Source organism: Mustela erminea, chromosome 10 (assembly GCF_009829155.1).
Source record: "Mustela erminea isolate mMusErm1 chromosome 10, mMusErm1.Pri, whole genome shotgun sequence".
NCBI lineage: Eukaryota > Metazoa > Chordata > Mammalia > Carnivora > Mustelidae > Mustela > Mustela erminea.
In genome coordinates this window covers 39,410,845-39,434,992 of record NC_045623.1, presented here as the reverse complement: position 1 = coordinate 39,434,992, position 24,148 = coordinate 39,410,845, and the positions used below count along the sequence as shown (strand labels likewise).

General features: G+C 37.2%; 1 protein-coding gene across 11 annotated transcripts in view; it reads right to left on the bottom strand.

Annotated features, from left to right (window-relative positions):
- The window catches only part of TTLL7 (tubulin tyrosine ligase like 7), a 147,567-nt gene that overhangs the window by 100,536 nt on the left and 22,883 nt on the right, over positions 1-24,148 (bottom strand). Inside the window, exon 1 of one of the 11 annotated variants that reach the window (XM_032361725.1) lies at positions 12,579-12,702. The exons of the other annotated variants lie outside the window; for them this stretch is intronic. The gene's annotated coding sequence lies outside the window, so the exon portion shown is untranslated. Of the gene's footprint in view, positions 1-12,578; positions 12,703-24,148 lie in introns of those variants that run through there. 11 annotated transcript variants of the gene reach the window in all.

Sequence of the window (24,148 nt, the reverse complement as noted above, 5' to 3'; positions counted from 1 at the left end):
TGTTGGAGTGCTCTTTCTTCCCAGTTCTTCACATTGAATTACAACCACTTAAAATCCAGATAAATTTCCACTTTTCTCTTAAAGCTTCCTCTGATTATGTTTGAAGAAATTCATTTCTCCCTCTTCCATCCTATCACAGAGGCCATCATATCACCAACCATGAATTAGGAAGGTAAACTCTCAAAGACAAGTGGTTTTCTTCTATCTTGTCCACTAGAGCTTAGAATATTGCCTGACATAATGCTAAATAAGCAGGTATTCATGTTACTGCTTGGGAGTAAAGAGAGTTGGTCATGGAGTTCTGAGAAGCAAATACATATCATTTACAAAGATTACTTTCACATCTTTAAGTGAAAAGGCAAAGTATCTAAAAGTTTAGATTTGGGTAAAATAACAGAAGAAAATGTGGAATATATGCATTGAGTAGTGGTGGTCTGCTGTGGCTGGGGGCAGAGTTAACAGAGACTTACTTTCATGTACAACTTTTAGTATTCTGTGCATGTATTACCTATTTAAGAAGTAAAATATATGTGATAAATTGTGTTACAACATTAACATGTTTATAACAAAGCCCATCAAACTTTGTATTTCATTTATTTTTCTTAAGAATTTATTTATTTGAGAGAGCCTGTGTGCACATGAGCTGGGGTAGGTGGAGCAGAGGGAGAGGGAGAGAAGCAGACTCCCCACTAAGCACAAGGTACTACATTCAATCTCACAGTGCAAAAGGAATAAATTGATTTTCCCAGTGGTGGGTATTTAGGAGGGCACCTATTACATTCAGCACTCAGTGTGGTACATAAACAATGAATCTTAAAACACTGAAAAAATAAAATTAAATTTAAAAAATAAAAATAAAATAAAATGTCAACCAATGAAGATAGCATTGGTGGTATTTTTGAAACAACAACATGAACACAAAACATCTTTTGTGTAAATTACACAAGAGAAACTCAGATCTTCCCAAAAATCCCCAGAAATACACACCCTAGTGAATGCTATATAAAATGGGTTCTTCATACATACTGGTGAAATTTTAGCTTACCATGGATTACTAAAACAATCTTCATTGAAGATCAGTGGAAACCAAAATTAGGTTAAGTTGAAAATACATAAAATAACATTAAAAAAATTTAATAAAAGTTGTTTTTATGGTGAGGGGAGGGAAGAAGAAAGAAATAGATATAAACCAGTACCTACTGTGTATTAAGCATTGTCACACAACTTTGTGTGTACTTACCTCACCCAGTAAATGCCCCAGTATGTTTTATTCTAATTTTACATATAGGAAAAACTTAGACTTCATGGCTAAGTAACTTGCCCAAAGTCACACCTAACAGGTGACAATGAAGAGGCTTGTCTCTAAATTCCATGACATTTTCCACTTTGTATGTTAACTCCAAAATTCAGTCTTTAAATATGATATATTGAAGATTTTACAAAGAAGCTTAATTCTGCTTGCCTGGAGCTATTTTAAAAGCTAGGGAATGAGAGCAAGAGAATCAGGCTGTGGTTTAAAATGTAGTTGAGATCACAAAGTTGCATCAGAATTATTAATCTCTCTTCTTTGAACACCAGGCAGCTATCGATATTCAGACTATCTTCCTGTTTTTTTCCTTCATGAAGGTACTACAATTCAACAAATACTCTCATGTAGCAGTATCTGTTCTCAGTGAACACTAACAGATAACAATTTTCTTTCTTCGTGGTGCTTGCATTCTAGTGTGGGAGAGAGAAACAATAACAGTAAACATATTAAGTAAACTATAGAAAATGCTAAGTACTATAGGGAGAGTCAGCACAACTGGTCAGAAGATCAGGAGTGTAGGGGAAAAGGAAGGAGAAGAGTTGGAAGGAACAGTTTTTTTTTTTTTTTGAGATTTTGGCATTTTATTCTGCATGTTCATTTAACAAAATAGTATTAAAATTAATTTTTTTTTTTTTTTTTTTTTTATGAAGGAACAGTTTTAAATGCTGAATCCAGATAGTCCTCATTGGGAAGGTGATATTTCAAGGAGGGTAATGACTTGTCTCAAGTGGAGTTGATTAAAAAAAAAAAAAAAAAAGATTTATCCTGGAACACTAAAAAGAAATAAAATAAAATGGAAAAAAACCAGATATATATGTGTACATATGTGCATGAAAGCATGTGAGGATGTGAACATGTGTGATGGGGAGGGAATGGGGAAACATCATTTCTGAGTATTGAACACTCTGAGTATTGAACACCCCCAATATGGTTCTTTTTCCTAAATCCTAAATTCCTTGGGAACTGGTGTTCCTAAGTATCATTTTCTATACTGATTTTTAAATTACTATTTTCACACTGACAAGGAGAATAAACATGTTTCACAGTATATATAACTAGTTGTATGTACTCTTGACAGCGTATCACTCTTCTGACGGACAGGGAGATAGGAGGGGCAGGGAGACCCCAACTTTGCCGTGTACTTTGTGTCCCCATTACTGTCATTAGATTTTCACACACTGCTGACTCTCTTTGGTTCTTGTCTCCCAGCATCATAGTTTTTGGCATCTAAATTACTTCCATCCCCCTTCCATACTTACTGCCCTATTGTATGGCTTTTCAGTTCTCAAAACCCATCAAGAAGAATCTGTATTAGGACAGGCTACACTTCATGGCAAAAGCATCCCCCAAATCTCAGGAGCTAAAAATAACTACAGTCTATTTCTTAATCACACTACATATCCAACAGAGACCAACAGGGGTGCTCAGCATTTCACAGTCACACAGGAACCCAAGCTGTTACAGCAGCAATCATCTTAAAACCAGCCACTGCACCAGAGGGAAAGAGTTTTGGAGGATCTCATATAGGCAACTAATAACACACAAAATTTCTACTCACAAGTCAATGACCTAAATAAGTCACATGACCTCTACCAACCAGAGTTCGGGAGTACAGTCATACCATATGGTCAATCAGAATAAAAGCCAGGAGGCGCTTGGGTGGCTCAGTTGGTTGAAACACTGATGCTTGATTTTAGGCTCAGGTCATGATCTCAGGGTCATGGGACTGAGCCCTGTGTTGGGCTCCACGCAGGGCAAAGAACCTGCTTAAGATTCTCTCCTTCCCTCTCTCTTTGCCCCTCCCATAAGGAATGAAAGATAGTAAGTAACACTAACAACCATTAACCATCACAGACTCCAGCCAATTAATTACTCCCTATTTTAAATTTGCCACCTACGCCTGGACTCTATTTTCTAGTTCTCCATAGCTCCACTTTATAGCATTCTCCTCTGACGGAAGAAAGGGTGGGGGGGAGCTGAGACTTGTACTGAGCCAAGTCTGCCCCTTGACTTTATACAATGGATAATTAAACATCTCTACCCTTGGCCGCTATGAACTGTAATAACACTGATGAGGAAAAGGAAGAACACAAGGAAGAAAAGGAGAAGGATGGGATTGATGCAGTCACTTAATGTAAAACACGCTATGTGCCCAGGCACTTGTCTAGGTTTTTACATGTAAAACTGATCTTCTGGGGCACCTGCGTGGCTCAGTGGGTTAAGTGTCTGCCTTCAGCTCAGGTCATGACCCCAGGATCGTGAATCAAGCCCCACACTGGGCTCCCTGCTCCCTGATGTAATAGGAAACCTGCTTCCTCCTCTCCCACTTCCCTCTGCTTGTATCCCCCTTTTGCTCTCTCTCTCTCTCTGTGTCAAATAAATAAACAAATAAAATCTTCAAAAATTAAATAAATGAATAAATAAATAAAACTCTGATCTTCACAACCCTAAAATATGCCCTGTTATTATTATCCACATAGATAGCTGTCTAAAGAAGAAATGCAAAATGAACAATGACTTTGAAACACAACGTATAAGAAAATTTTAAAATAATAATTCTGCAAATCTGCCTCGAAATAATCCTCTCTGCATTTCTAAACTGTAATTATCTGATGAAAGATGTTCCTACTATTACTTCAAAATAATTGAAAAATAATAGATATAGCAAAAATTGTATCAAATTAAGCTTTGGGGAAAAAACACTCTCCACACATATGGTGTATTACTGGAAAGAAGTTATTGCAAATTGCAGTCAGAAATCTACTACTTCATGAAAATTATCAAAATGAGGCAGTTATTTTTTTGTGCATAAAGAAGGTAATGCTTCCAGACATCAGGTCATGAACACAATTTTGTCTATTGTTGCGCTGCAACACATCATTAAATTTCAGCACTTAGTCCCCAAACCAAATTTGATATGCTATTTTTATTTTCAAAGAGATAGTGCTTTTTCTTAAGTATAAGAAAATGAAAGCAAGTGAAACATGTGCCAATGTTCAAACATTAATATCCAAAATGTTTCTTATTTCATATTATCAGGATTGGATTTAATGTGAGCTCTAGACCAGGAGCTTCTCAAAGTTAATGTGCATGCCAATCATCTAAGAATACTGTTGAAGCTCAGATTCTGATTCATTAGTTCTAGGGTGGCACCTGTAAGTCTACTTTACTAACAAGTCCCCAGGTATGCTGGTCCATAGCTCACACTTAGAGGAGCAAGGCTCTAGATGAACACAATGTTTAATACTGGGCTGACATAATATTTTTAACTTCAAGTCTTTCTGTATAACATGTGACAATTACAAAATTATAAAAAGGATTTTAAAATTCAAATAAGTGATGTAAAATTACATATTAATGTTAAAAGGCCCCATGAGTAAAAAATAAATAAATAAATAAAACAAAATAAAAGATTAGGAAATGTTGACCTAGAGCCGTGGTTTTCAAAATATGGTTCAGGAACAGCAAGCAGTGTCAGCACCACCTGGTAACTTATTAGACATGCACATTCTTGGGCTCAACTCCAGAATTTTTTAATGAAATTCTGGGGGCAGGACCCAAAAACTGACAAGCCCTGCAGGTGATTCTGATGTAGGCTAAAGGCAAACTCCAAGAAAATGGAGGACACTACTGCTGGAGTCTGCTGGAGTCCATTCCCTCCTCATTGGTCTTCTAAAGTAGAACCACATGGATGACTTAGAAATCCCCTGGCCAAGCTAGAAATGCAGGAGAAAATATTTTCCAAGCAGGACTCTGAGCAGTGAGAAAGGAAGATACTTGCTACAAAGGACCTCATTTACTACTGGAGTAAGCCCTGCTAAGTGAGGTGAGGTTTTGTTAATCTAGAAAAACAGTTTACACTCCTTATTTGAGCCCAAACTAGCTGCCAATGCTGACCAACCAAGACATTTGTTTTAAAGATAATCTACCAAAAATCATTAAACATATGAGGAGGATTAACAGCAACCACAAAGATTAATAATATACCCTCTCCTCCAAACCACTGAGCCAAGAGCAGAGTAACTTGACCTTTTTAGAAATGAAAAGTTGGGGGAGGCTGCAGATGGACAACAACATTGTGTATATTGTTGGTGCACACATACAATGAAAGTACTACACAAGTAAAAATAAATGAACCAGAACTACATGATGAATCACACAAGTAAGGCACATGAAAAAAGCTGAGGAATACAAACATTAGTATATTATTAATAGAAAGTTAAAAAAATTAGATAAAATAATAACAAATGGTATACTCTGAGAGAGAGAGAGAGAGAGAGATCAGTTAGGAATTAATACATATGAAATAAAAGTGTAAAGAATGACATGCAGATGATAAACATCAACTCTGACACCTCTTGAGTGGAAAGGAGAGGATGGGATAGCCAGTCCTGTCCTACAGAGAAAGAGCACCAAAGATGTCATCCCTAACGTAAAGAATGAATGTACCCTCATCATGGTTTAGCTTTCTGAAATACTAGGTAAAAATAAAATAGCCAAGATTCTTTTGTTCGAACCATCATGTTTCCTTGGAAAAACTGTGTTCTAAGTCACACTGTTGGAAACTTAGGTCTGATCCTGACTCACCAGTAATGCGGAGTCACTGACAGACTTAAAGAGGAGTAACACAATCCAATTTTCTTTTTAATAGATTACGCTGACAGTAATCATGAGCACTGGATGGGGGAGGGGCAAGAATGGAGACAGGGTCCTAAGAGGGGGTTACAAAAGTCCAGAAGAGAGATGGTACGAGCCTGCGCACAGATAGAAGCAAAAGACACAGGGCCAAAGAATACTGTTACTATAGAACCTGAACAGAAGTTGGTGATCAATAAATGAAAAGTAATCTCAGAAGACTTGCAGATTTCTGGTTTAGAGGAACTGGGTAGAAGATGGTATCATTCATCAAGAGAATGCCTGCAGAAAGAAGAGTCACTTTGAGGGGTAAGATGGTATCAGTTTTATATTTGCAGGAAAGGACAGACAGAAAAAAAAAAAATAGAAAATAACACAACAGAATTAGTGACTGACTGTAGATAAGGAAAACCTCTACTTTTATATATAAAATAGTTTTAATTAAACACAGAAAGGTCCATTCCAAAGCCAATGGCTCCCATTTCTGTGCTCTCTGCCAAGAAATTACAATAGATTTTCAAAATGCCCAGCTGCCTGACTGGTGAACAAATGACATCACCCAAACAACAGTCCTAACAATAATACATTGGCACCACTCATTGTGTGTACAAATTAAAAAGGTTTTCAGAGAAGCTACTTACTCCCTGAACATAGAAACTTTTGTATCCCTTTCTCAGAGTGGGTATATTCCCAAAGGCTAGATCTGTAGTGTTTTAGACCTGAAAAAAACATTTGATCAACCACTTCCAAAAACCTGAAAGAGGCCAAGTGTGACATTATATAAGAATAAACAGAAGAACTATTTATTCATTCTAGTTACAATTAAAATTGACTTTGATCAACAGTAGCTTCCTCTAACATACTGCTTGTTTTCCAAATTTCGCCTGCTTCTTATTTGTTTAATGTTTTTGGTTAAATTGCAGCATCCACAAAAAACCATCCACTAAGCTTTGTGGAATGTCTTATCTTGGAAATTTAGCCTAGTATGACATGAAAAAAAAAAACTAATAAATAGGTATTGATAGTACAGCATACCTTGAAGTCACTCTTCCCTTATTAATTGCTGTTTTATTTTCAGTACTTAGAATTATGAAAAGGGCTTATTCAGTAAATGTTGAACTAAATAAATTTCAAAAAGATTAACATCCATAATTCAGTTAATAAAGGGACAAAAGACAAGGTGATTTCATAAAATGCTTAAGTAGAGTCAAAAGCCATTACGGGTTTATTTCCTTTAGAATATAATCCTGCAGTTCTATCTAATTCTCAATAGCCTAAAAAAAAAGTCTCACTTGCTCCTTAGGAATAACACGTAATGTTATCAGTTAAGTTTTGCATATCTCACTCACTTCTGTGAATCCATTTGCCTCCTCTCATCCCTTGTCCTGCAGAGAACAATACCGGTCTAATACAGTTGAGCCTCACATCCTCAAAACCCCAACCTGTGCTTGACTACACCAAGACTTCTCTTGTTCTAAGCTATGGAGTTGGAACTGTGGTCCTGGAGATGCAGCTCTCGCTAACTTTCAGGAACCTAGATCACAAGGTAAAAGAGAGGGACTAAGAGAAGCAGAAAATTTCTAAAATATTCAGTTCTCTGTTCTGTGCCAGAAAATGCACAATAGATATCAAAATGTGCAGCTGCTTAGCTGGTGAACAAATGACATCACCCGAATGTCATCTGATACCAACATTTATAGTTTTAAATGTCCAAAACTTAACTCTTTAACTTCCCCTGAAAACCTGGCACTTCCTCTTATGTTCCTTATCTTGGCAGAGGACATCACTACAGCCAAACATTCAATAGGCAGATAAATTAGAATCATCTCTTGTTGTGTAAGGTTTTTTTTACTTATTTGTGTGTGAGAGAGAGAAAGAATGAATGAGCAGGGTGGGGGGTGGGGGGGAACAGAGAAAGAAAGGGAGAGAAGCAGACTCCCAGCTGAGCAGGGAGCCCAACCCTAGGCTCAATCCCAGGACCCTCACATCATGACCTGAGCTGAAGGCAAAAGTTTAACTGACTGAGTCACCCAGGTGCCCCAGTCAGAACCATTGTTAACTCTTACTTTGACTCTCTTATTTGACACCAATTCACTGCACACCTTGTTACCAGTTTTAGGGTATGATTAGTTTTATTATCTATATTTCTATCTACTTCTAAAATAGTTTTAAATCTTATATATATAAAATTCATTGGGCGGTTAAATAAGCCTCCTATGTCATCCATATCAGTTAATAACACATGTTGAAAAACCACTAGCTACCTGCCTAATAGCCATCCACTAGTTCTTCCATACTAACAAAATACTTACTGGGTTGTTAAGGGTGGCATTTGTGCCAGTATCAATAACCACATTTCCCAGACTTCCTTACAAGTGTATATGGTCATGTGACCAATTCCTAGTTAATGAGAGAAAAGTCTAAGTTGTTGAGTAGGAAGGTCGACAGTTGGTAGACACTCATTTACTTGCTTCCCCCCGCTTCCACCCTGGAACATAAATGCAACTGCAGGAACTGCAGCAATTCAAAGAAACTTGGTTTCATCTTGGAAATGCTACATCAGTCTTGGACTGCCTACATCCAGAGAAAGTAAACCGCCATCTTGTTAAGCCATTATTATTTTAAGTTTCTGTTCTCCCCATCTAAATGCACCTTGTAATGGACACGCTATGTCAATACAAATTATTGTTTTGGTTTCTGAAAAAGAAATATCAGCCTAAATGTGCAGTCTTGAGCACAGTGCCTTTGGACATATCACTTTTGCCACAGCCCACACTCAGCTATCTCCTGTGAACAGTAATCTGGATATCCACTGGTAAAGTACTATTCCCCTTCAATCTATGTGCTTTAGATGGAGTTGATGCCAATCCTGGCTCCAAAGCTGGACAAATGACTTAGATCTAAAATAACTGTGGAATCCCATCTTCCTGGCCATGGAACTGGTTCAGAGACAAACACAGGATCCAACTGAGACCAGCAAGAGTCAAGCCCAGAACTCATTTCCAGATTCTTAAAGTATATAGCTTCTCTTTTGAGCCAGATTTGAATCTGAGATGGTACCTACCTGCATTGCTGGTCCCCATCTCGTGCCTACACAGAACCTAAGGATGGAGCCATATAAAGAAGGCAGAGAGAAAGATAGATAACGCGTTCCCAAACTTTCCAGCAACAGAAACTAAAAAATTTCTTTTTTGCTTCAACCAAGTTACTAACCAATACAAATAATAATGAATTTAGGTTCCATTTTTAATTCTGTTTTTTCAATAAAGAGAATTACCTCAAATGTCCTTGCACAAAATGCCACAACTCAAATGAAATAAAAGGAGGCTTCATTTACGTTTCCTCCATGAGACAACTGGCTCCCAGGCAGCAGCTTTAAAAATGTCTTTCAATTTACATATTCCTCAATCTCAAACGCAGAGTCTGAAATATAGGAGCTAAACAGCAGAGCTGCCGTATCAGAGGAATACTATTTGTTAGGAGGTTTTGAGTTTAAGATAAGAAATTTTCAATGGTATTACTTCTAGAATCAGGTAAATTTGTCACAGCTTTCAAATCCCTATAAATGAAATTAAATCCCAGTAAAATTATGCCATGGTCTGAGAGTCATGCAGTCAAGGTTCAGAAAACCCATACAGAAAAAAGAAAATGCACAGGCTGAGTTCATATAATGCTCTGCCTGTCTCCATCAGCCAAACTAAGATGTGTAAAACAGTTAGATCTTAAGGGAGGAAAGAATAATACAATTATTTTGTTTCTAGGTGCAAAATAAATTTATAAGGCCAATCTTTGTAGAGAAATAAAATACTAATAGCCTTTATCTAACAGGCCCACTATTAAGAAAACTAATTAAACTTAACTACGTTTCAGTAAGTTTAGCTTATTTTAAAATACGAATATTTCCCGAAAGTCATTCCAGGCATTTAAAAACACCATCTATCTGGAGCTGTAATCGTTAATGTGAAACTAGTCCTTTTATGGAAATGCAAAGGAAAGAACTATTTTTGTCCTTTATTCTAATGAACAATAATGGAACACAGAACAGAAGCAGTACCTGAAGTTAACCAGAGAGCAGTAATATATATCTACAGATGCTATACTCTCAAATAGTATGAATTTATTTTCTAATTGTTCTTTCTTTCTTGGCCTCTCCATTTCCTTTATAGATGGAATAAGTAAACACTATCAAATATCTGTTTAAAAGTGTACTTATCCCTTCATTATTTCATTACATTTCTAATTAAGGCAATAAACATTTTTTAATGCTAATCATTTCATAAGGTGCTCTTGTGAGGGAAAAAAAAAATTGTGCCCGGCTTTCACTATCTACATTTTCTTCTAGCAAAGTTAATTAGTAAATCCCAAACTACCCAAAAGAAAAGAATTCATCCAAAACATATATGATATACAACTATATCAATATAAATATACTCAAGAATGAAAGTTGACCCAAAATATCTATAAATTACATATGTAAACATATATAACATCTATAACATGTGTCTCAGTGTCATAAGTTAAATATTATACTAAATCAACAAAGCTGATTTTCAGTTATGCCTCATTAGATTGGGTTAGCTATTTTTAAATCTTGCCTAGTATTCAAAATTATCCATGTATACAAGCCTGACTAGAAAAAAAAAAAAAAGGTGCATTATTTAGAACAACTTTAATCAACGTATTGCAGAATTTTCGTCTACTTCTATCTTGAACTGGCTTTGGTGACTGTTACATTACTAGATTTTATACTACCAGATTATTTTTAAAAGCTTCATTTTTATTTTCCCAATCAATCTATTGAAAAAAAAAAACAGGTTCGCTTTCATAAATGATATGAAAAAGAAAAAAAAAGCAATAACATTATATACTTGATATGCAATTTTAAATACTGTCTCTATCTACATTATTGCTTTCTGCTATTGTCTTTAATAAGCATTCATTTGAATATCTTCTTTAAACGGCTATAATATAACCTTCTGGGCAGGGCATATATGCAGCATTCTCCACAGCTCTACACATCTTCAAAATGTGGGTGGGCCTCATTCAATTACCTGAAGGCCTTAAGAGAAAGCACACGGAGGTCCCCCAAGAAAAGAGGAAATTCAGCCTTTGACTATCCTTTTTTTTTTTTTTTTTTTTAAGATTTTATTTATTTATTTGACACACAGAAAGAGATCACAAGTAGGCAGAGAGGCAGGCAGAGCGAGAGGGGGAAGCAGGCTCCCTGCTAAGCAGAGAGCCCTATGTGGGCCTCAATCCCAGGACCCTGAGACTATGACCTAAGCTGAAGGCAGAAGCTTAACCCACTGAGCCACCCAGGCGCCCCAGCCTTTGACTACCTTTGGACTTGAGCTGCAACATCAGCTCTTCCCTGGGTCCCAGCTTGACAACCTACGCTGCACATTTTGGACCTGTCAACCTCCATAATCAAATAACCCAATTCATACTCATTTCTTCTCTCTCTGTCTCTCACCCCATTTCCATCTGTTCCTACCTCTCTTTACGTGTGTGTGCATGTGTGTATTACTGGTTCTATTTCTCTAGGGAAGCCTGATATATTCATTTTTCTATGGGGTCAGCTACATTTCATGAGACTAAAAATCTATTTTGAAATACTCTTTAAGGCAAGAAGTTTCTGGAGAAAATTATATACCAGCCTAAATATAACCAAGGCCTAAACAATAGATGGTACATTATTATAAAAAGAATGAATCATACAACTGTCTAAAGAATGATTTATGAGATTTATCTCTAAAATACAAGTGAGGAAATGAGTAGTTAAAAGACTACTCCATAATTACCACCGTATTCTTTGATTCTCAGCTATACTGTTTGGTTTCTTAAAAATTTAAAAACATCTGAAATTGTGATGAACCTTATCATCACGGACAGCCAGGTGGCAGTCCTGAGCGGCTATCATAGGCCTGTGCCTATACATCAAAATTAGCCGAATCCATGCCAGGCGCTGAGAGAAAAACTCAGATGTATAATAATAATGGAACACTCTTTTATGAAATGTTGCAACACCAACTTTCCATGACACAGAGGATGATGATGTCTGGAAGAACACGCACAATGAAGGAAGGAGACATTGAAGTATCTGTCTTTGAATTGGAAGAAGTTTAAGGAATGCTTTGATCAATTTATTTTACTTACATTTTCCTTTTTTGTATGCATAAAGTAATGACATTTTTAAAATTTACCTTTCAAAAGGCTCTTCCAACATGATATAATTATACTAAGAAAGAGCTATTCCATAATTGAAATTGCAGAGGCGTTTTTTCCCCAAGTAAATAAAAGAACAATGTGTCTTACAATGAACATAATCTTAACTGTGATGAAAAATAGTCTATTGACTATCGGAATTTCTAGTGTGTAGAACTAATGACAACTTCAAAGACACTGTAGGCTTTTACTCTATGCTAGCAGTTCTCAAAATTAAATGTGTACCAGAATCTCCTGGAGAGCTTAAATATGATTGCTGGGCCCCAACCCTGAGCTTGTAGTTCAAGGCAGCACAACTCATACAAGACCTCACTCAACAGCAGGGCTGAGGATCTTCCTGTACTCTTTGATTTGGGCAGGATTAGCTCAGGGGCAAAGAGTTGAGCCTGCAGAGAAAGGATGTCAGTACCTGTCCCTCACGGAGAAAGAGGAAGCAATGACTGCCTTGTGAATGATCCATTTCCAAACCCAGTTCTGACACCAACAATCTGTGTCATAACTGCACAAGGCACTCATGTTTCCAATTATTAATCTGAAAAAAAGAGAAAATGGAATTAAGACCTCCTCTAGCTCTAAAATTCTATAATCTTTGACCACAAAAAAATATAATTTAGAGCATTCATGATCTAGAATGTTTTTCTACTCAGGTCTCATTCAAAATATAACTTCCAACATTCCAATTAAAATTGGACCCAGATACAGATACAGATGTAGTGAAAAGAAGGGAAATCTGTACTCCAATGTTCATAGCAGCAAAGGCCACCATCGCCAAACTGTGGAAAGAACCAAGATGCCCTTCGATGGATGAATGGATAAGGAAGATGTGGTCCATATACACTATGGAGTATTATGCCTCCATCAGAAAGGATGAATACCCAACTTTTGTAGCAACATGGACAGGACTGGAAGAGATTATGCTGAGTGAAGTAAGTCAAGCAGAGAGAGTCAATTATCATATGGTTTCGCTTATTTGTGGAGCATAAGGAATAACACGGAGGACCTGGGGAGATGGAGAGGAGAAGAGAGTTGGGGGAAACTGGAGAGGGAGACAAACCATGAGAGACTGTGGACTCTGAAAAACAACCTGAGGGTTTTGGAGTGCCGGGGGGTGGGAGGTTGGGTTAACCTGGTGGTGGGTATTATAGAGGGCTTGTATTGCATGGAGCACTGGGTGTGGTGCATAAACAATGAATTCTGGAACACTGAAAAGAAATTTAAAAAATAAATAAAAATAAAAATAAAAATTGGACCCAGAATGCAGAACTTCCAAAACAGTAGAGTGAGGAGTTCAGCAATTCCTCTCTCCAAAAACAATGATAAAATGGCACAAAATTGTCCCAGCTCTTTTCAGGAGCCTAGAAAAAGCCCAAAGGCTTACAAGAAAGCTTTATTCAACAAGAACTACTGAACTTGGGGTAAGAACAGAGGAAGTGGCATTTGAGCTTGGAGCCGTCCCCATACCAAAGCCCCCTCCACTTCCATCTGCACAGCTGTTCTACCTGGGCTGGGCAAAGCATGAAAGGCAGCAGTTTTGCTGCTTCAGGGAACTTACCTGATTTGGAGCAAAGAGTGGGAATGCACCATGCCTACAGGCTCTGTCAAAAAGGAAAGCAAGCTCTATGGCAAAAATCAGAGAAAGCCACTATCATGGTTGCATGTGGTTGTGACCCTGGCCAACATGATTGCACCAGAAAAATAGCACAATCCTGGGTACCTACCCCTCTATCACACCTAATCCCCAAGGAAGTTGCCTGCCAGTTTCTCTGCTCTCCTTACTCATCACCTCTACTCCTCACCCACCCACTACAGGGATAAGAATTTTAGTATGAGATTCAAAGGCAAACAGATTATACCTAAATTCATGTTTTCAATGAAGACATCACTCCACTTCTGCTTTGCAGGCAACAGTTATATCTACTTTTTAACTCTCAACTGGGTTCTAGGTAGATGAGACTATAAAGGAGCTGAGCTCCAAGCAGAACAGGTTTTATTACAAACACTAATAAAAGTCAGTAGGATACTGGACTGGAAAATTACCACTTCTTTTGGCCTCTTCTAACACTGAGGCTAGGGAACACAGTTATTTTTCTCAGCCTAGGCTGAGAAAGGTTATCCCCCCAACAGAAGTCCCATCTTTTGCTGTCAAAGAAAAATGAGAACACTGACTTCCTAATCTCAATCTATAAGGCTGGGAAATGGAATTTTCCTTCACCCAAAGAGGCGGTAAGTTGCAGTGAGGAATATTCATAATAAACATTAAAGATGTAAAGTTAATAATAAACATTAAAGAAGTTCTCCCTGCTGATGCTTCAATTTTATAATTTATTTTTATATAATTTATTCTTCTTACTGACAAGAATGAGTTAAAGATTAACAGATGTTTATTTCAATATAAAGTCTATGTTGAGAAAAATTTATACACAAGAGCAATTTTCCCTTGAATTCACAAATACCTTCTGAGCATCATAGGCACTCCATAAATGTCTTGAATTAAATAATTTTAAACAATTGTTGCAAAAAATTCTATTCCTTTTTATTGTTTACAATTATTATCTGAAAGCAAACATGTATATTCTTAGAAATTTGTCAAGAACATCCATTTGATGATATTCAATGTTAGTGCTTTCTTGGTTACATTACTTTACTCAGGTATACGGTTAGTAAAATGACCATGAAGTAATAAAGTAATCTGGTAAATAAAATATTTAGGTTTCCAGAGAGGATGCAAATACACTAGAACAAGCTGGTTATGACAGATAATGGTTAAATTTCCCAGTTTACTCTCTAGATAATACTGACTCCAATCAATGTTACATCAATAAATTTGAAATGTTATTTATAAGTAATATCTCATACAACAAAAATTAAACATATTGCTTTGTGTACATAAGTTATCACTTTAAGAATAATCCATGACTTTAGTACTATTAACATTAGAAAACTAAACATAATAAATTAAAATCCCAATAACTGAAACCAAACTCAAACCAGCATGTTATTAATTCACTCATTTTAAGGTAGCTTATAATTTTTTTCACTCACTAAAGAACATATTCTAGGAAGCAATTAAAAATAGAGCAAAAATCTAAATTATGTATGCATTTAAGCTCCTGACTTCATAATTCCATTTCTAGGAAAATCCATCCTAATGAAATCACCCAAAATGTTGAGGCATATTAGTGAACAGGGATGTACATCAAGACATTATTTACAGCTGTAACTGAAAACAACTTAAATGTATCCAATAAAGAAATTTAGTAAATTATGATACAGCCAAACAATGGGTTATTGTATGATCATTTAAACAGGCTATGAAGGGGTGCCTGGGTGGCTCAGTGGCTTAAAGCCTGTGCCTTTGAGGTCCTAGGATCGAGACCCGCATTGGGATCTCCGCTCAGTGGGGAGCCCGCTTCCCCATCCCTCTCTCACTCTGCCTCCCTCTCTGCCTACTTGTGATCTCTCTCTGTCAAATAAATAAATTAAAATCTTTTAAACTGGCTATGAAGAATTTTTACTCATGTGGGAGGCATATAATTATTTGAGAAAGAATATAAATGATTCACAATAAATTGTATAATATCATTTATTTTCTCATTAATGAATGAGTGATAAAATTGTAGAAAGTCCATTTTAATTCACTAAACCTAAATAAATATACCTCAGCTGGGATATTATATTCATCATCTATTTGCTTTACATGTCACATTCCATTTGTTTTGTGAAAGTTCAGAATATTTTAAAGCAAAGATATGGAAATACTTGATTACAAATCCATTTGTCAGGATAAATTTTTCTATACAGTATTAATAAAAATCTCTTAAAATAGATCTATAAAATGGGCTAATTCCAAAAGAGACTGATTCCTAAGTAGTAGACAAGTATGAATTACATTTTGCATTTATTTTGGCACATGGAATATTTACTAAACAACCTTCTAGAGGTTAACACTTCTAGAGTAAATCATTACTTGATTCCAGGAATTCAAGCCAAGATCAGATCATCAAGTAAAAATAGCTAGCAGTGAAGTTACGGTATCATTTATATTTGTTTTGAAGTGCTATTCACACCCCAAATCAGAAAAATTAGGAACATACAGTACATACTAAATTCATTTTAAAAATTTTCCTTTTAGAGGGGTGCCTGGGTGGTTCAGTGGGTTGAAGCCTTCAGCTCAGGTCATGATCTCAGGGTCTTGGGATCGAGCCCCACATCGGGCTCTCTGCTCAGCAGGGAGCCTGCTTCCCCCCCTCTCTCTGCCTACCTCTCTCTGCCTACTTGTGATCTCTCTCTCTCTCTCTGTCAAATAAATAAATAAAATGTTTTCAAAAAAAAATCCTTTTAGAGACAAATGGAAAGTAAAATCCTAGAAATCTTTTTTTTTTCCTAATAAGAGTGGGAGTAACTGTTTTTTAAGTACTGAGTTCAGTTTGGCCATGTCAGGTTTGAGATTATCAACAGCATGCCTACATAGAAACTCCAGGCAGCAGTCGGAAGTTAAAGTAATTGTTAATCAAAAATAAATAAATAAATAGTCTGCAGTTCTTCCCTTACCTGCCTTTATTTGTGGGTATTATACAAAAGACCTTGGTTTGAGTTCCCCAGAAACAGATTCTAAAATTAGGATTCAAGTACAAATAGTTTATTTGGAGATGTGCAAGAAACACTGAAAGGGGAGCAGGGAAGTGAGACAGAGAAGAGAAGGCAGCCAATATAGTGTAAGTTACAAAGCCAGCTACACTCCGGGAAGCTGGAGTTTAATTCCCTACAGCACTCCGAGACCAGTGTAAAATATACCTGCTTCAGAGTTAACCCAAAGAGGAGTCAATCACTGGTTGAGGGCCACAGTCGGGGTACAGTGCATATTCATTTCATGGCATTTACAGCCCTCCTGGGGGAGTGAGAATGAGAGCTGGGGGAAGGAGGCCTGTACAGGGAAGGGGTTCCTAGCCTCATGGCCCCCAGAGAAGTCCTGTTAAGCCCTAGGGAAAGAAATGCGGACATTGGCAGGCAACTGTAAGTAGGAAGAGCATAACGAGGTGGTAAGGTGCCAGGGATATGGGCAAGGCACTGAGGGCGTAAACTCAAACAACTATCCCTAAATTACATTATTCATCCCCAAGACTTCAATCATCTTTTACCTGATGGATCCGTTCCACACATGGCCTTTAAATTCAACCAACAGACCATCCACCATGGCCTATCATGTAAAAACAAGTTAAAATATTAGCACTGGTTCTTAGCAAGGTCTGGTATCCAGTTTCCATATGGGGGATTTAAGAATGACAATCTGGTTTAGGGGAGTGGTGAAGAAGATCTGATATTGCATAGCAAATATACTATAATTTATATTGTTTGTTGTATTTGCATAGCAGGTTTCTGTATTTACTTGGATTGGGTTTGCGTGTGTGTGCAACTTTGATGGAGTTGATGGAGAATGGTCATATGTGGCTCACATCCACAGGATACCCCTCAGTGGCCCACTGCTAGAACCTTAATTGTCTGTCAGCTCTACTGCATTGCCTGGAGTTGGCTGGACTCTCGGCTCAGTATCCCATCCCTGAATGCATCTTCTAGGCCCTACCATCTTACAGCCCACTCATTCTTATCTTCTAGCTCTTGGCAACACAATCCCTGGTTCTCCCTTGTTAAGGTTTTGAGGCCTCTGCCATGTCCAATAATGAACTCCCCATTCTAGTCCCTCTGCCCTGTAAAAACCCATCAATAGTCCTAGACATCCTAAAAATAGTAAGTGAAGGACAAAAGAAGAGATGGAAAGAAGGAATTTAGACCAGCTGAACCTCTAGTTCCTAACTCTCCTTAGAATTCCAGATCCTATTGCCAAGGCTTTTCCCTCACATTTCACAGTTAGTGTTATTTTCTATCTCAAAATGTCAACAATCCCAATAAGGGCATATGTCTACCAAAAGACCTAGACAAGACTGTTAATATCAGCTTTAGTAATAATAGTCCAAACCTGAAACAACCCAAATATTAACAAAATGTAATATGAATACATAAACTACAGTATATTCATATGATGGAACTATACAACAATACAAAAGAATGAACTACAGCTATTTACAACATGAACTCCTAACAGTATACTAATGAATGAAGAAAGCTGGGTACAGAAGAATGTGTCCATATATTCTGTATTATTTCATTTAGATGTGGTTCAAGAATGGAAAAAACTAAAACTGGACCACTTTCTTACACTATATACATAAATAAATTCAAAATGGATTAAAGATCTAAATGTGAGACCTGAAAACATAAAAATCCTAGGAGAGAGCATAGGCAGTGATTTCTCTAACATCAGCCGTAGCAATATTTTTCTAAATATGCCTCCGAAGGCATGGGAAATATAAGCAAAAATAAACTACTGGGACTACATCAAAAATAAAAAGCTTCTGCACAGCAAAGGAAATAATCAATAAAATTAAAAGGCAGCCTACTTAATGGGAGAAGACACTGCAAATGACATATCCAACAAAAAGTATCCAAAACATATAAAGAATTTAAACAAATCAACACACCAAAAAACAAATAATCCAATTTAAAAATGGGCAGGAGACATGAAGAGACATTTCTTCAAAGAAAACACCCAAAAAAGACGCACAAAAAGTTGTTCAATATCACTTATCATCAGGGAAACGCAAATCAAAACTACAATGAGATATCACCTCGCACTCATCGGAATGGCTAAAATAAAAAACACAAGAAACAAGTGTCAGTGAGATGTGGAGAAAAAGGAACCTTTCTGCCCTGTTGGTGGGAATGCAAACCACTATACCAACGTGGAAAACAGTTCCTCAGAAAGTTAAAAGTAGGACTACCCTCTATTGTGCTACTCCACATTTACCCAAAAAACACAAAAACACTAATTCAAAGGGATACATACACCTCTGTTTACTGCAGCAATGTTTACAATAGCCAAATTATGGAAATAGCCCACGTATCTATCAACAGATGGATGGATAAAGAAGATGGGGTATATATATGCAATGGAATATTATTCAGCCATAAAAATAGAATGAAAGCTTGCCATTTGCAGTGACATGCATGAGCTAGAGAGTTATTATGCTAAGTAAAATAACTCAATCAGAGAAAGAAAAATACCAGATGAGTTCACTTATATATGAAATTTAAGAAATAGAAAAAATGAGCAAAGGAAAAAAGAGAGAAAGAGACAAGCCAAGAAACAGAGCCATAGCTACAGAAAACAAACTGATGGTTACCAGAGGGGAAGTGGGTGGGGGGAAGGGTGAAATAGGTCATGGGGATTAAGAGTACACCTACTGTGATGAGCACTGAGTAATCTATAGAATTGTTGAATCACTGTATTGTATGCCTGAAACTAATATAACACTGTTTGTTAACTATACTAGAAGTACACGACAGGAAAAACTAATTTAAAGTGATAGAAGTCAAAATAAAGGTCACTGCTAGGCAGGATCAGGGATCACTAAGTGAGAACAGTCATAAAGGAACATTTTGGGGTTCTGGAAATGTTCTATATCTTGACCTAGGTGATGTTTACAAAAATGTATACATACTTAAAAATCCATCAAGCTGTACCCTTAAGATGTATGCAGTTTATTCTATATGTTACATTGTGTGTGTGTGTGTGTGTGTGTGTGTGTGTGAGAGAGAGAGAGAGAGAGAGACAGAGAGAGAGAGAGAGAGAGCGCTTCATTTTTTAAAAAGGTAGTAATATATAACCATCAGAAATAGCAGGAGACTCCAGGGTCACAGAATTCAAGGGAGAACAAGACTTCCACAAAGATACAAGTAAAGGAGGAAAGATCCAAAAAGAAAAAGACTAAGAAGTAGTCATTTCATTAGGAAAGTGGAATTGTGATTATTTTGCAGACAGCCACAGAAAAAGATTACTACTAGTTTGCTAGATAGGAGGAAGAGATGACCTTCAAAAAGTAACGGGGGGAGGTGGGGGAAGATGGCATGAAGTTTAATGGAAAGAAGATCTAAAGGAAAGATTTGGGTTTTCTTTATTTTGTTGTTGTTGTTTTGGTGAAGAGGAATATGATAGTAAAAAATGTTTCAGAGCCAGTATATTAAAGATAATTAAAAATATAAGAGAAACAAAATGCCTAATGGGTTACGCACAAGGGTCCAACTACAGTGTACACACCAAATCCAGCCCACTACTTATTTTATAAATAAAGATTTAGTGGAACACAGACACCCCCAGTCTAAGACTGTTTTTGCCCTAAAAAGGCAGGATTGAATAGTTATAATAGAAACCATCTGACCACGCACAGAAAAGTTTACGGACCCCTCAATGAGTGTCCTCTAGGAGTCAAGAAAAGAGAATTAACAGAAGTCAAAAGGTTACCCCTCAGAAAAGAGTAGAAAATGTGTGATTATGCCAATATGCATTGGATGAGCAAAGGAGGGATATAAAAAAAATTAGTCCTGGGGCACCCAGGTGGCCCAGTCAGTTAAGCATCTGACTCTTGGTTTCGGCTCAGGTCATGATCTCAGGGTCATCAGATGAAGCCCTATACTGGGTTCCAAGATCAGTGCCGAGTCTGCTTAAGACTCTCTCTCCCTCTACCTCTCCACCCCTAACCCTCTCTAAAATAAATAAATTATTATTTTTTTTTAATTAGTCCTATTCTATGCTAGGAAATGAGCAGTGCACTGAGTACCAATAAAAAATAAGAAATGATGTCAGGCTCCCAGAAACCAAGTCAACTGTAATACTAACAACTACTACTTATACATCTACAACTATAACCATGACTAATGTTAATATCATACTGCTTACTGAACACTTACACCTGGATACTCTCAGTGCCACCACAAACCCAAAATATCCAAACCAAACTCATGATCTTGGCACCTTCCTCTTTTCAACTCCTAGTAATTCCATCTCTATCCTATTTTCTTTATCCTCTGAGTATCTCTGGAATCCATCTACTTGTTACCATTCCCTTAACCTCCACATCTACTCCTAGCTGCCATCAATCTCTCACTTGTACCACACTCGGTTCCTAATAGAGGTACTGATACCCACACTTAGTCCCCTGCAATCCGCTTTCCACATATAGATTCAAAAAATGTGTGTGTGTGTGTTTGTGTGTGTGCATGAGTGCACAATCAAATATTACTCAGCCATAAAAAAAGAATGAAATCTTGCCATTTGCAACAGTATGGATGGAGCTAGAAAGTACTGAGCAAAGTGAAATAAGTCAGACAGAGAAAGACAAACACCATATGATTTCACTTATGTGTGGTATCTAAAAAACAAAACAAATGAACAAAGTAGAAACAGACCCATAAATACAGTGAACAAATAGTGGTTGCCACAGGGGAGGGGACGGAGGTGAGCAAAAAAGGGGTGAAAGGAAGTGGGAGATACAGGCTTCCAGTTATGGACTGAGTAGGTCATGGGGATGAAAGATATAGCATAAGGAATATAATCAATAGTAACGTAATAGCATTGTATAGTGACATACACTTGTGAGAACAGCATAATATATAAAGTTGTCAAATCACTGTATTGTATACCTGAAACTAATCTAAGACTGTGTCAACTACACTTCAATTTAAAAAAATGCAAATCTAATCACAAATCAGTTGTGTTACTCTCCCATCTCCTTCCCCCAACTACCCTAGCTGGCTTAAACTCCTTTGATAGCTTTTCAATTCTCATCTGATAAAATTCAAAAGTCCACTCATGACCAAGAAAGACCTTTCAAAAAAAAGCCCTTGGTACTAGTCAATTTAACTAAGCTAACAATATTTCCTAGAAATTAGTTCCAGGTTATTTAGCCAAAAAGAAATCTGCATGCAATTTTGAAGGCACAAGTAAAGCAACAGACATTGTGCTCTGAAGGTCAGTATAAGGCACCATGCGCTGTTTGCTTGTACATTTTGACAATGATCTGTTTGCTCCCCTGTTGAGATAGGAAGCCACTGAGCTTGCAGTTACTCCAGCTCCTTGCCAGATCTTCAGGTTTCTGAATCCTAACACATCCAGCTTCCCTGGACCAGGCATATGTGAAGCTCTTGGCAAAGAACATCAGCTATTTCTGGAGGTCACCCCCACCGTCAAGACTGGAGGGGGTAAGAGTCAGGCATAGGCTCTAGTTTCATTCCTACAGGCTCCAATTTATCCTAGTGGGATCTAGTTCATCTCAGTTGTCCCTTCTAACTGCTAACCCTGCTGACCCACCACCAGATAGAAGATACAAGCCCTCTATAAACTTCTCATTCCTATCATAAATGTCTTTTCCATATCACTCTTAGTGATTCTGCTTCCCTGATGGAACCCCTAACAGATATTGTCTACCAGTCTGCTTATCTTTCCAGCCCGATTCTCAGCTACTTTCTCTGTCACTCTCTGTGTCATAACCACCCACTGCATAGACCCACTACGTAGACTTTATAATGATATTCTTTCTGACAGAATCCAACCCCGATCTGTCCCTGGCCTTTGCCTAGTTAGAGCCCACCTTTCCTGACATTACTCTCACAGCCTCACGTACCTTTCTTTCATAGCACTTACTGTAACAATTATATATTTATTTTTAATTAATTCTATCTCATTGGCCTAAAAACTTGCAAAGAACAGGGACTTGGATTGATTTTGCTCACAGGTGTATTCCGAGAACCGAGAAGAGCACCTGGGACATGACTAACACTCAGTAAATATTTGTTGAGTAAATGAATGAATGAATGAATACTTGCTCTGTGCCAAGCACTATGTTAAATGCTTTATGTAGATTATCTCATATAATACTTAAAAAACACTTTGAGACTAGTACTATTGTCGTCCTCATTTTGCATATGAATAGATGAAATTACACTGCTGTAAGTGGTAAGACTCATATCCTTCCATTTATGTGCAAAGAACAGTTTTACTCAGGCATTCATTCTCTTACTCTCTTTGCCCTTCACAGTACTATAAGACCAGTTTAATAGGACTATTTATTTTTTTCATGTAACAAATGAAGAAGTTCATATTTAAGAAGTTAACTTGCTCAATGCCATACAAGGTATCAGCTATACCTAGAACACAGATCCAACGCCAAGTTCATTGCTTTTTTAAAAACTTGATCCCTCTACTTCCTCACACCAGGCCCCAATTTTATCCCTATAATGCAATCCACACTCAGATTCACCAAATATCTCCTACCATGACTGCTCTCCAGGGTAAATTCTCTACAAGCACTATTTTCATTTTAGAAATCAATAAAGGTGATGGGAAGACATAGCACAGCACCTTAAACAATACGTAGTTGTATGGTAATGACCAACAATGCCCTGGCTTATACTTTTCCAGGATCATTTTAACATATCTCAAACTCATAGTAAAAGGGAATGGGGGAAAAGTGTATAAAATACTATATTTATGGGGCACCTGGGTGGCTCAGTGGGTTAAAGCCTCTGCCTTCAGCTCAGGTCATGATCTCGGGGTCCTGGGATTGAGCCTCGCATCGGGCTCTCTGCTCAGCAGGGAGCCTGCTTCCTCCTCTCTCTCTGCCTGCCTCTCTGCCTACTTGTGATCTCTGTCTGTCAAATAAATAAATAAAATCTTTAAAAAAAATACTATATTTATATGAAAAAGTTTTTCAAAGGATACAGTTAATTTTTTATAAGGAGAAGGAAGGAAGAAGAAAGAAAAAGAGTAAGGAAGGAAAGTGAAAGGAAGAAGATGGGAGGGAAGGATTGAAAGTTTATCCTTCCCAGCAAAATCCAGCCAGCTTTTTCAGTCACATGGGAAAGAAAGTAAGATTTCATTAACCTCCTCGCAATATGCTTAGTCATTAATCCTAAGTAAATCACATGGCCTCTAACAACGCTGTCCTAAAAACCTATCTGTGTGACACATTCTATATTTCAATTTTCAATCACAAGAGATCCTTACAGTTCCACAATGTCAAAGGAGATTTTGAGAATGATGACAGCAGAAAAAGACGACAAGGCAGATAATCACATTGACAACACATG